Source organism: Euprymna scolopes, chromosome 3 (assembly GCF_053919585.1).
Source record: "Euprymna scolopes isolate OS-2025 chromosome 3, ASM5391958v1, whole genome shotgun sequence".
NCBI classification, from domain to species: domain Eukaryota; kingdom Metazoa; phylum Mollusca; class Cephalopoda; order Sepiida; family Sepiolidae; genus Euprymna; species Euprymna scolopes.
In genome coordinates this window covers 101645900-101657921 of record NC_136484.1, presented here as the reverse complement: position 1 = coordinate 101657921, position 12022 = coordinate 101645900, and positions in this window count along the sequence as shown.

The window sequence follows — 12022 nt, the reverse complement described above, 5'->3', positions numbered from 1 at the left end:
ATATAACATAATTATTTAGAGAACCGTTCATTTGGCTGCATCATATAACGGATGCTCGGTTGATAATTGGGAAAATCTCCTTCAGGTCGCACGATATGCTATTCAATCCCTATTGTATGCCGCCAGTAATGCCAGTCTACATGAAAGGTGTTTACCTTTTCAGTGACGGTGTTTGATAGGAGATTCGCTTCCATCTTGGCTCTCTGGGTCTGTTACTGTGTTTCTCAGATATGCACAATACACCAAGAACGATGTCTAGGTGGACGAGGTAGAGCTAATATGCGAGTTCCCAGTAGGCGCTAGTAGGACATGCAGCTGGTGAAGAGTCCATTTTGTATCTCAGAGACCTAACACCATCCGGAAACGTACAAGTACTGATGACAACCCATGAGTTTAGATCAACTCCCTCTGACACTGAAGCCTTCCGTAGTCCATGGCAATGAATTTGCTCCTGACACCTCGTTTAATGACAGTGTCCGTTGCGTCTCGATCAGACACTTCGGATGAGCTAACAACGGAATCTGACAGATGACAAAATCACCAAAAAACGTGTTTATCCAGAGACTGACTCTGACGTGAAAGGGCCTGCTCGTCTTAAACGAAAACATTTCGGAATGGGTATTTTAGAACCCACATAAAGGCTTAAACTGAAGCGCCTCCCTGTTTTAGTACTATAACCTGAACCATGGGCTGTCGAAGCAGCCAGTACGGGCCTGTAGGATGCCTCAATATTTAAAGGACTTTTTTTCTCATTTCAGTGAAGAAATTTTGGGGGGAGTAATGTTGTGAATATGTATGATCTCCTCCTTGATAACCTAACCTAGTAACGAGTAGTAAGATTCTTAATTAAATAAAAGATTATTAGATGGAGTATCTTGTCTTGTTTTCTATTACAAGTATTAACTCAGTTTAAGTATTTTAGTCATATTATAAACAGTAAGAAGATATCGAATATAATTGCATAACACTCATTGCACTAAACACTGAGCATAATAATTTAACATTATGAAATTCCCATAAGTTTTAAGCGATAATATTTAGTTCAGTGCTTGATGTAAGCTAAAAAAATTAATGTTCATAAATAGGACCAAATAAGCTAAATACTCATGTATTTCTTATTTTACTAAGATTAGCTATCATGATTTTACTCAATAATCGTCTGATTGTTTAATGTATACCATCCATTTGCTTGTTTAATATAGACTATCCGTATGAATTAATACGCAATATAAAAAACGTACAAAACAGTTTAATATATAAAGCAGATATATGTCTAAATTACAAAATAATCTTCTATTTTTAATCTACTAAATAGGATTTATAATTTTTAATCTTCAAACAATTATTGCTTTGCGAAGGAAAACATGGCTTCTAAACATACGAGAGAAAAACGAAGTGATAGAATTTTTTATGATATCTTTTAAAGTCTAGGATCTATTCGCAATAAATAAATATTCAAATAAATTGATATATCACAGACATTCACGTGGTTATTCCTCACAGGAAAGGCAGGTTACTCTTATTTAACGAACAATATAAAATGTTTAAGATTTTTTGATATATAATAAAAGACTGGTAGGCGTTATTTAAATATTAAATATTGCAACAGAAGTGTTCTTTTATTACGGCTTCTAATGTTGCCAGGCTTCAAAAGGAGTTTTATGTACTAATGATTTTGCTTTATATGTTCATGTCTACAGAGTGTGAAGCGAAATCCATTACAACTTGTGAAAGCAAAGTGCCCATATCAATGTTTATATATGTATATAAATCGTATTTACATTATATATATATATATATATTAAATAACCGAAACAGTGTTTCATGGTAAACAACTGATGATCCCTTGAAAAATAAATTATTGATATTATAGTAAATTCGAGAGTGTGTTGATGCAGTGATTGCAGGCGATTAAATATGACTTCCTGACTAGATGGTTTTCTAACGAAAGATAAAAAATATTTGTGTATAGTTTCAAAGGTTAAAAACTTCAAAGACTATATATATATATATATATATATATATATATATATATATATATATATATATATATATATATGTATATATACATATATATGGGTGTATGTTCATTATTTTTCATCAAAAAACGTACGTCGGAATCCTAAAATTGTAGAGGAAACTATATCTTTACTATTACATATATGAATGATTCCAAATTGTAGACAAGAAAGTCCCACCATATCAGCTGATGTTAATGCGCACCCATAACATTCTACACTTCTTTGTACTATACTGATAAATAAATAATGGTATAGAACTCAAGATCACGTGTATCGGCGCAAATATTTATTAACAGACAATCCATTAAAACAACTAAACCTGGTATAACCCCAATTCTGTATTTCTTTAAAACGCTATTATGTGTATTCAGATCTTGCGAGAAAATTATATTTGAATATCTTTGTTAGTCATGATTATGTAAAAGAGAAAATGTTACATGTTAGTAATTTAATACACATTGGTCAACGTCCGCGCAAAGACAGAAATAAAGTATTTAAGATGACTTCAAGAAATATACACCGTCAATTAGAATCGACACTATTTTCTTCCTTGAAAGGTGTTCTCTAAGTGAGGCAACAGCCATCTTAATTCAGAACAGGTATTCGGCCGATACCTGATCACAAAGTGCATTTGTCATATTAAAAATCATTGTTTGTACATTGAAAGTGTCGCCTGAGGAAAGGTTTAATAAGAACGAGATGTGTTGTAAACAGTTAAAAAGAAAAGTCCCACACCCTTTACATTAGTATATTTATATTTATATATATATATATATAGACACAGGTATCTATATGCATATTATATATATATATATATATATATTATTAGTAATACACAGACACATAGGTGTATACATACATATATACACATACACACACACACATATATATATATATATATATATATATATATATATATATATATATATATATATATATAAATCAAATAAAGACCTAAGAGTATTTGTTTTTGTTTAAAAAGAGAAAGTCTCATAGACTTAATAAAAACGGTTTCTAGGATTTTTAATGAAAGGCAGGGGCAGCCTACTTAGGATCTTAAACATGTCGACATATATATCTATATCTGTCTGTCTGTATATATATATATATATATATATATATATATAAATGAACGTGTCTGTGTGTGTGTACATTTCCCTACGCCCTAACTCTGATAATTTTAAGTTTACAGACTCGAAATTTATATACACGGTACTGAGATGTTGAAACCATCTTTGTAATCCATTTTCGGACTGATTTTTTTTCTGTTAAGGGGTCAAATTTCAACGATTTTACCTTTGAGAACTCTACCAAACTCCTCCGACAACTTTGTTTCTAAACACTTGCAATTTTAGATATAGATTTGGTGGACATGTATCTAACTTAATAAAGTGAGTGGATCACAAAACACTAAATGTTAAGGGGTCATAATGGGGGTCAAATTTGACCTCTTTTTGTTTTGGCTCAACATACATCTCCAAACACACTGGCAACGCCGGGCCGTAATGCAGTAATGCAAGTATTCATATATATTAAACATTCAGCCGGCGAAGATATGTACGCGGCGCGCCACAGTTAACATCTGGTGTCGAGTTTGCTGCTTGTATTCTGCTTGCAATTTGCTAAAAGAAATTGAATCAATGAGACGGTATTCGTTTCGTACTTATGTCACGAATTTTGTAGAAAACGAACAAAATAAAACTCCAGTCGTCACTTCTTGTTTTTTTATAAGGATTAATTATTAATTAATTTCCTGACTACAATATTTCACTATATGCAGTGGAATGAAATGAAAAAAAAAGTATATGCATTTTCTTCTTCCTGAAGCACGCAACGGTAAGAGTTTGCTAGGAATTAAAAAAAAAATATTTGATACGCACGATTATCATCTTCTTTCGCCCTTCTTTTCTTTCTTGATAAGATAATGTAGGGTGTACGGCGTGATGTTCAAATCCAGAGTAAACCTTGGGATTTACCCTTGGTTTACTCGTTCTAGAATTTAGATAAAACAATCGTGAATACTACCATACCCACTTCAATAGGTTCCTTCACGAACGATATATTCTTAAATATTATTATTAATACCCAAATCTTTCAACTGAATTAATTTTACTTTATTTTCTGTTTGAATCACCAACCGAACCAATCAAATCAACCATAACTTGTTGAGGATTGCGCACATAAAATCTCTAACTCAGCTCTGTGTTAGCCGCATTTGATGAAAATTCTGAAAACAACAGGTAGTTAGGTTACACATGTAATTTCATTAAAAAAAAATCTAGTTTGTCTTGCAGAAAATGTTTGTGTTTACTGATGTGTTCAATCTATTGAAATTTGATAATTATATGTATATATATATATATATATATATATATATATATGTACACATGTATACATTAGTGATTGAACGATTCCAATGTTTTCTCATTTTCTATACATTTGTTTATTTGCTATTAGAATGACGTATATGATGAAATGATCGTTTATAATTCCAATTCGTTATAATTGTATTTAATATATATCAGTTTAGCCCACTTCTATTCGAGACCTTTGTAATGTTCATGACTTCATATGCAGATATATATATATATATATATATGTTGAAAACTTTGACGCATATCGGGTAACGTACATCTAAAATTTCAAGTATTTAGGCCCAGAATATGCTGAGGAGTTCGAAAGAGTTTTCAAAGGTTAAATCGTCGAACTTTGACCATATGACAGCCACATTTCGTGCGAAAACGGATTCAAATATTTTCCCGACTCGCAATAGTTCTTATGTCAAATTTTGGATCCGTGGCCTGACAATTGAGAGAGTAGCTAGGTATGGAAATAGACACACAGACAAACAAAAAGACAATTTCCCTTTTATAGATATACAGATTAACTATGTTGTTGATTTTTTTTTCACGAATTACAATTAACCACATGTTAACATGCATATATTTTCTCTAACTTAAAAAAAAAACACATTTAGTGGAATGTTTCATCATTTCTGAATTTTCACAGCAGTGTTCGATTTTCTGTTGGAATAAAATAAAAAGAAAATTAAAAACCATTTTAGCTTCCGACATATATATATATATATATATATATATATATATATATATATATAGCCTTAAATGTCAGATGTTTAATATATAAAAACAATTCTTTAGATTTTTGTCATATTTGCGTAAAAACATTATAAACAAAACATTCAATAATAATTAGAAAAAAATTTAAGTGCCCACAAATTCTCTTAAACGGCAATGGTATTTTGAATTATTACGAAGTTGTGTATAAATATAAAACTGGAAACATTTAATAATAGTTAATATCCGTGCGATACTTCAAGAAAAAAAATCGGAAAATATCTGCATTGGCGAGGAGCCCACGTATTATTCGAGAAGAAAAAGGCTATAGAGAAAAACAAAACAAAGAAACATGTTAATCGAGTGGGTCATGGTTATAATTTCAAACTTCGGAAAAACAACATTTCAACGAAACGATGCGAAAATCAATTAAGATGAAAGATATCTCTTTCTTTCCGTTTATACATCTCTTTTGCTATATCTGTCTCTATCTCTTTCTGTCACTCAGCCTGTCTCTCTTGATGTATCTATATATATATGTGCATGTGTGTGCTTGATTTCTGAATTACGTCTGTTCCTTCGAAAGCTTGCTCAATCTCCGTCTTTATCTCTTGGTCATGATCATTCTCTCTCTCCACGTGTTGCTCTCTCTATCTATGAGTACGTGTGTGTGTTTGTGTATGTTTGTGTCTGTGTGTATAAATATGTGTGCTGGTGTGCAAAAGAAGATAACAATCCAAATGCCCTTTTTCACATTAAAAGGATTGCATGGTGAATAGGGTGCGGACATTTTTTTGTAAAAGTGTAGTGTGACCATTCATTTACTAATAGTCGAATTCCGGAATAAATATCTGTTTACTCCTAGCCAATGAGATTCTCCGGATGTTTGTAAGGGAGAGATTATTATTTTCTAGCGAGGCAAGGAATGTTAATAGAAGATGTACGAGTTCGTGAGGCAGTTACGAAGGACAACTGGGCGGTATATGTGTTATGTGAATAATATTTTCCAGTGTTGAGTGGGATCCGTTAGATGACTTCTGTAATAGAGGGCAAAATACGAACGACTTTCCCTGTAGGTCGTGGCGATAGTGTTAATGGCGCTGCTGGGTTGGATTGTGGGCTTTTATTATAACTAATGCATATGAATCACACGGTGGTCTACAGTTACATAATATGGAGGATAATTATTCAGACATAATAATTTTTTATGTTACATGTGTTATTGCGAACCTACGGTATTTTAGTCCAGAGGGGAATTGCTGCAACCAACATATAATATATTGGATAATACTCAGTATTATTATGTTTGAATGTTATCATTTACATTTTGCTAATTGCTTTTCTTAAATAAAATAAACACCGTTAACTGTATACCAGGCAAACATTAATAGAATGTGAAATAAAGTTATAAAAAATTATCGATTTTGTGTACAAGTTTAGATTATCATGTGACTAGCAGTACGATCTGGCTTTGCCTCAGATGGAATAATAATCATGATTTATTTCACACTCACGTATCGATATAATAGTCCATATTTTAATCAAATGGATGGATTGCTTGCTGTGACTTTGGATCATCTGGAGGAACCTTCATATGCATTTCGCAGTGATTTATTAACAAAATGTAGAATACCTTGCACTCTAAACAACCCATTGTTTTATTTTTAAAATTATTTTATATAAAACGGCTTGCCTTTAAATGAAAAATGTAAAAGTCACGTATCATGCTTAAATTTTACTCTAAACAAAAACATTCATTTCGGACGCCCATTGTTATATCAAAAAACCTACTACTGTTTTTTTTTTATTCCTGGAAATACTGGTTGTGCGTTGATAATTGCTTTATTTTTTCTTTAAAATGAAAAATTAAGATATAATCGTACATTTGTACATTAAAGAAACACATTCATTTCGAATGTTTGCAGTCATATTGAAGAACAAATAATGGCTTTAATACCTTGCGCCTTCCGATGGGTGTGATTATAATACTTCCTAAATATTAAGTTGTCCGGAAAATAATGGCCAGTTCAGGAAGTCTGTTTGAAATTGGATTTTATCATAGGATTTTTATTATATTTCAGGTAAACATCAACATGATTATTGATTTATATGTGCTCTTTAATAATTTCTTACTTTTTTCTTTCAGAAAACGTTTTATGGGCGAATGAGCCCATAATTTGGAATATGAGAATAGAAGACTTACAATTCCTTTTCCTGCATGAGTTTAAGCTTATTAACAATGCTTCTCAAACAACTGCAAATATCAATAGGGCATGGGGAGAAGGTATCACAAGTGATAGAACTGTACGAAGGTTGTTTCAAAAATATCGTAGCGGTGATGAGAGCCTTAAAGGTGAAGAAGGTAGAGGACGGCCATCTAATCTTGACAATGAAAATTTGAGAGCCATTGTTGAGCAAAACCCACAGCAAAGTGTCAGGGAAATGTCTCTGGAACTTGGTGTAAGCAGTTCTACAGTGTTGGACCATCTGAAGCAAATTGGCAAGGTGAAAAAGCTCGACAAATGGGTCCCACATGAGCTCAATTAAAATCAACAAGCTCAACGTTTTGAAGTGTTGCGAGAATGACACTGCAGAAACTCACAGACTTGGGATACGAAACTTTACCACATCCTCCTTATTCTCCAGATCTTTCACCCGTGGACTACCATTTTTTCAAGCATTTAGCCGCTTTTTTAAGCAACAAAACTTTCAGATCTAATGCAGAGGTTAAATCTTTTTTCAAAGATTTCTTAGCATCTAAGCCAAAGAATTTTTATCAATGAGGCATAAATGATCTAGTTGACAGATGGAAAACATTCATGGCTGTTCAAGGATCATACTTGAACTAATTTCAATGTCTAGTGTCACCTATTTGAATTAATAAATCCTTTTTCTCTAAAATTGGCCATTATATTCCGGACAACCTAATACATTTGTAATGTTAGGTTGTGTATGATGTTTACTTTAGTCAAAAGAAACTGTTGTTTTTTTATGTGATTTTTTCGATTATTTTTTAGCGAAAATTATGGAAAACATTCCGACACAAAACTTATCCAAGAAAAGTGACAGTCACATTAATTACCTTATAAAAATAAACTCAGCCATTTCCGAGTCTATGTAGAAGGAACTCACGGACTATCAGACACACGCAGAATTTCATTTGTTTAATTATTTGAGATAGAATTGATTTCACAAATTAAAATCCAGAAATAAATGGTCAATATTTATTTAGTAAAAATAAATAATGAAATTACTACCAACCTTTGCTATGATTTGTGCCTGAAAACACAGAATCATTAAAAAAATGCATCGCCCACTGTTATTCAGAAATTACCCGATTAATGTGTTTATGAAATAGAGCGCTACCCCTGAATGTTATGCAAAAAAAAACAAGATATACCTATACGTTGTTATATAATAAATAAATGTCTTATTCAGTCGTGTTCATTTTTGCTAATAAAAGTCTGAGTGTGTAATATATGTTGCAGACTTGCCCTCTACTCAGTTTCGAAATAACTAGAGTTCTTTAAAATAATGCAATAGAAACATTAAATAACAAATGTTAAAATTTAGTGTATATATATATATATATATATATATATATATATATATATACAAATATATATATATATATATCCATACATATTTGGCAAAACGGTTAATTAGTAAATACCTGAAGAGAGTGCTCAATACTATTGCAGGGCAAATATGAGTTTTATTTTTTTATTACCGTTTTATCTGTTTGGTTACAGATGCTTCGGAAGTTGGACCACGTTTAATATCTAATAGCCTCGTCAGACCTTACAGAAAGGTTTGACGAGGTTGTTAGATCGAAAACACGGTCCAACATACGAAATATATGTAACCAAACAGATAAAACGGTATTAATATATATATATATATATATATATATATATATATATATATATATATATATATATATATATATATATATATATATATATTCGACGTCTACTTATTTAATATGTTATTTTATCTGGATTTTTATTTAGCACACATTGTATTCAATGACAAAATCTATTCTTCTGAATCTGAGTAAAATGTATTGTACATGCTATTAGAATTTGTGTATTTAAATATATATGTGTGTGTGTGTGTGTGTGTGTACGTCTGTGTATACAAATATACACGTGTGGGTGCGTTTCTGTTTGTGTATGCGCTTGTGTATGAGAAAAAGGAAAAGATCAATACAAATTCACGAAATCATTTTAATCTGGTTCTAGCTTACGTCGTTTGATGCAAATGTTGAACTTTAAACGTGTCTTTTGATCTCCAAATATTTAACAGCATCGTCTATCGCGAGAACACTACTTCCATTATTTCAAACGCTCGGTCTCCGTAATTATAAGGTCGACATTCAGATTTTCTCGTTTAAATCGCCAGAAACTTCGACGGTCATAATTTGTTCGTATTTAGAACACACGCACGCATATATATATATATATATATATATATATATATATATATATATATATATATATATATATATATATATATATATATATATATATATATATATATATATATAATTGCGTTTCCCAAAACAATATTTATTATTTCGAAACTTGCGCTGTTAAGATAGACATTACCTTAAGGAATTTACTGTTTTTTTCCTTTCGCATTCTGACATAGAATTTCTTCCGGATTTGAAATTGGTCCATATTTTTTAATCTCTATGAATTGCCCACCAAAATAATCATGCGTCATATGACTGAGGCTCAGCTAGACACAATAAACTGTTGATACAAGACTTTGTATTAAAAAGAGAACAAGAAGTAAAATGTGTAATTAAAAACGTGGCAGAAAAACAATTTCTTCAAACAGTAATTATTAAATATCGAACTTGTAAGGCAATCGGTGTAGACACATGCAAAGGTCCAAACTTTCCATCAGACACTAAGTTTGTAAAACAGTGACAATAATTCAATTTCTTTAGTTTTAATATGTATATATACACACACATAAAAAAAATTTGGATGAGTCATTATGTAGAAACGAAGACGGTAATGTGTTTAATTTTTTACCCTAATTTGGGCCCCTTGACATTTAGTCCTCAATCAAATTAAATCCTTTGGTCAAATTTAAAGTAACCTATATGCAAACTTTCAAGTGTTTAGACACTAAATTGGCGAAAAGTTTTATAGAGATTTAAAAGTTCAGGTCGTTTAACTTTTACCACTTGACAGCTAAATTTCTTGCTAAGAACAGAGTAAAATTTTTCCTAAATCTGCGTAAGATTTTATGTAAACTCTCGAGTTGTAACGTAGGGAAATGTACATACATAGACACACAAAGAAACTATTTCAGTGTTATAGATATATAGAGTGTCATATTAAATTATAACGACTGTTGATAAAAAGAATTTAATGGTTCTAAACCAATAAAATAAGGCCAAAATTTATCGGCACTTGTATATACAGCATCATGGCAAGCCAGGTTTTGCTTTGCTGATTTTTGCTGACTTTTGTTTCAGGTTTTTGTGCTTCTTTTTCTCCCGTTTCTTTCCTCGTTTATATATATATATATATATATATATATATATATATATATATATATATATATATATATATCAGCTGAATGTCTGTGTGGGTGTGTCTGGTTCCGAATATATTTCTATATGGTTGACTATTTAAAAAAATGATTATATATAATCATGGAAGATGTATCAAGACACAGGAATGGGTATGTTTGATCTGGCAGAACGGTGGTTTATTAAAATTGTGGGGTGTGCGTTCGCGCCTGGTCAACAAAGTATGGAAATAAAACAAATAAAATAAAATAAAATAAACCGTTTACAAGTGATTTTGATATAGATATACATGAGAATACTTTGATAAGTAGGTTTTAACTTAAATAGGGATGGTATAATAACATTGTGGGGTCTGCGTTCGCGCTTGTCCTCCATAGAATGGAAATAGACACAGACTCTAATAAAGACTTTTCATATCTATTTGCGTAGGTATACTTTGATAATTATTTTTCAGTTTGGAGAAATATAGTATAATACAATTATGGGGTGTCCGTACGCACCTGACCTCCATAGAATGACAAAATGTCACAAAGTTTAACAAGTTTTTTTTAAATATAGCCCCACAGAATATTGCGATAAGTGTTTCAGTGTAAACAGGTATGGAATAATAAATCATGGGTGTTATCTATTTTATTTTTACTTTCATCATATTTTGCTTTGGTTTTGATACCCCCAAATTCAACCCAAATTTACAACCTTTCATAACCTATCATACTTTCATAAATCAGAGGCCATTTTCTGTACGCTGTTTTTGAACCCCGTCAACGACGGGCACTTTTGCTAGTATATATATATATATATATATATATATATATATATATATATATATATATAAAATAAAAAGGAACAAACCGTATTATGTGTTCATCAACGTTTCGTTTTTATTTCGAGACTTTCTCTTTAACAGCGCCAGCCCGCCCCCTCCTTTTTGAATTTCCAACATCAATTTTCCGTTTCTCTATAATAGAACTGCGTCACACTGTGCAGGGGAACCATTTTCAAATATTTTGTACTGGTATATTTTTTGGTTTCCTAATCTCATTCATCCAGAGGATGTCTCGAAATAAAGACGAAACGTTGATGAACACATAATACGGTTTATTCCTTTTTATTTTCTCTATTTTGTCGTAATACTATTTCCATTATTTTCCTCATATATATATATATATATATATATATATATATATATATATATATATATATATATATAATTGATCCCCTGTGACCTGTTTGGTCCGCATATATTATAGCAACTCTAGAATAGTTACTATACAAAATTAATGCATGAAAAGCAACTGATAATGCAGAAATAATGTATAACGCGCAAAAATTTAATGCACGATCGAACAAACATGGCAACGTGTGTAAAGATTACG